Below are 2875 nucleotides of genomic sequence, written 5' to 3'. Positions count from 1 at the left end.
TAATAAAAAATATTCTTTATATATCTAGTTTCGATTGGATTATTTGAATTACCCGCATTCATTACTATTTAATTTTGTTGTTTAACTATGATCATGGCATAGATCAGGGCTTTGGGAGGTTTTGTTTCTATCATTTGTTGTAGATCTACAATGTTTAACACCCATTTATATTATTAAGATTGTTTTTCATCCACGGTCTTAGGTGATTTTATTTCATACACATATGAGAAGAAAACACTATAACAAAATTGGCGACTCTGCTAGGGAATTTTTTATTGTCACTTAAAAATTGGTGACTCAACTGGGTTTTTACTTCTAGTCTAGAAAACTGGGTTACCTTCTATTTTCAGTTTAGGGTTCTTCTTTTTTCAGTCTCTTAATGTTTTTTACTATCTTTCTAACCCTAGATCTGTCAAATTTCTAACTTTCGTAAGTTTTCTCATCTTTTTCTGTAGATCACACGAACCAGCTGCAACATAGAAGGCATATTTTTCCAAGACTTGTTAACTAGGAATCAAGGAGCATAAATCACACTTTCGTGCCCAAAAACTGTGGCTCTAAGGTCCAGAGCACACCGTCTGGCCCAAAAAGTGCAATCTCCCAAGGATCAGATCAATACTTGCAATTTTTAGGGTTTCTCGGATTTTTCAAGATCTGTTTCTGGGTATTTCCGAGAGCTATCCATTGGGTTGGTTGACCACTATCCTATCCTACTTAGGCCTTGATCTACTATATTTTGGTTGTAAAAGTAAAATTTATCCCCTTAAGGCTTCTAGTACGCTTCCATCTTTATAGGAGGAATTTAGCTAAGTAAGAAGTAAGAGTTTCTGCAACGCTTTCAGCCATATTTTCCATATTTGTAGCTTTATGTTTTAGATTTTCAAAGATAGCTTGTTTCCATCCAAAGTCTCATCTTAAACATTGTTTGGTCATTTTCCTTCGAGTCCCATTGGTTTCCCTAGGTTTCAAACCCATCTCCCTATCTTTTTGCAGCGATTTTCATCTCTGGGTTTTTGTTGTTATTTCACCACTTTCGAGTAACATAGTCTCATTTTATCCTAGTCACATCGACACTTAGATCATTTGGCCTTTTTTGGTGTGTTTTCAGTTTATTTCACCACCAATCAACACAATGTTCGCAAACCCAGTCTGGGTGGGGTTTAGTTAATTGATTTGTTATTTAATTTCTATTTTTAATTTCAGTTTATTTCAGCAATCATTTTTATTTTTTCAAACACAATATGGGATTAATTAATAAACACACTTGTACACACAAGCACACCTTAAACTAAGGGTTCTTGGTTTACACCACCAAGCCAAGACTTAACTTAATTAATTTATCTTCCCGCACAGAGACAAAAAAATATGGTTTATCTCTCTTCACCATTTCTGTGTCGCTTGTGTCTAATCAGCATTGCGCCACCAAGGTGCTTCTCACAGAGACTCTTAGGCCTTCATCCCCAGTTTCCACTTCGACATATTACTCCTCCCCATAGGGTTCGAGTTCATAGTCTCCTGAGTCCCTATATTGATGACTCTTTTAGTTCATCTAATTCCTCATCTGATTCCAAGCGTCCTTCATTGCATACTATCACCATGTCAAGACCCATTGCTGGCGCAGGAACCCAACCTGGTGTTGGCTTCGGTTCTACCACGTTAGTCACATCGAGCGAAATTGTTTATGGAGGCATTCTACCAGCTCCTCTACTACCTTTCATGGATGGGTTAAGTCTCCTAGATTTTAGATAGTTGTTAAATGACCCTATACATCATGATGCTGGTTGGCCAGCTATGGCGACTAAGATTCCCTTCGACATTCCCAAGTTTTAGGGTAATTATAGAGAGGACCCCACCAATCATGTCTACTACTTCCATATGTGGTTTTCATCCAATTCCATCATTGATGACTCCATTCGTCTTCAATTGTTCCAGTGCATGCTCACTGGAGATGCTACAAAGTGGTATGTAGACTAGCCCACCAGCTCTCATTCCATTTTCGCAACGGTTACTAAAGCGTTCCTTTCATATTTTTAGTTACCTCTCTAATACGACACTGGTATGGAGCTCTTGAGTGCATTCCGTCAGTCCTCTGCCACTCATATTTTTTATAATGTTCAGGAATGGCAGAGAAGGAGGAGCACATGCCGTGCCACACCCTTCAAAGATTGTGTCTACCTTGATTGGTTTCTTAGAAGCCTTTTATCACCCATTGCCAAAGATGTCACATCTCATTTTCCTCAAGTAAAGAAAGAAACTTCCCAAACCACTTTGAGATATGAATTGGTTTATGCACAATCTGGTTATGCTTATACTGTCATTCTAGACCTCCCCCGTTGTGGAGGTGCCAATGCATCGGGGGCATCTCATGTCACTGATGGTATCATTGGAGCCATTTCACATCCTTTGCCATATACTTAGCAAAATTATGGATATCCATAGGAGGGCACCAGTTCCTCCAGCACTTATGCCCCTCCTACTAGCAAGACATTTTCAGGGCCAACCAATACTCAACCTATCTACCAAATCGTTGCCCCTCCACCATCTTATCCCTATGCACGGCTAAGCGCTCGAGCCCCTCCAGCATTAACGTCGAAACCTCCTATGCTTACTTAGCCCTAGCACCCACCTCCCCCTAAGGGTCAAGTGTTTGCACAAGAGAGTGCAACCAATCCCCATAATTCGAAGAAAAATAATAAGGGGAAGTTTAATAAGGGTAACCAAGGTAATCAAGGTAATCAACCTAGTGAACCCCAGGGAAACCAACCTAACACCAGCAACCAGCAACAGGGTAGTCATCCCAAGCAGAACAAGTTTATTCGTATGAAAAATCCTTGTGCATATTGTGATGTACATGGCCATTATACACATGAGTATC

This window comes from Pinus tabuliformis, chromosome Q (assembly GCF_031772625.1).
Source record: "Pinus tabuliformis cultivar Carrire ecotype Pingquan chromosome Q, CPIR1, whole genome shotgun sequence".
Taxonomy (NCBI): domain Eukaryota; kingdom Viridiplantae; phylum Streptophyta; class Pinopsida; order Pinales; family Pinaceae; genus Pinus; species Pinus tabuliformis.
Note: the sequence above shows the minus strand (reverse complement) of the source record.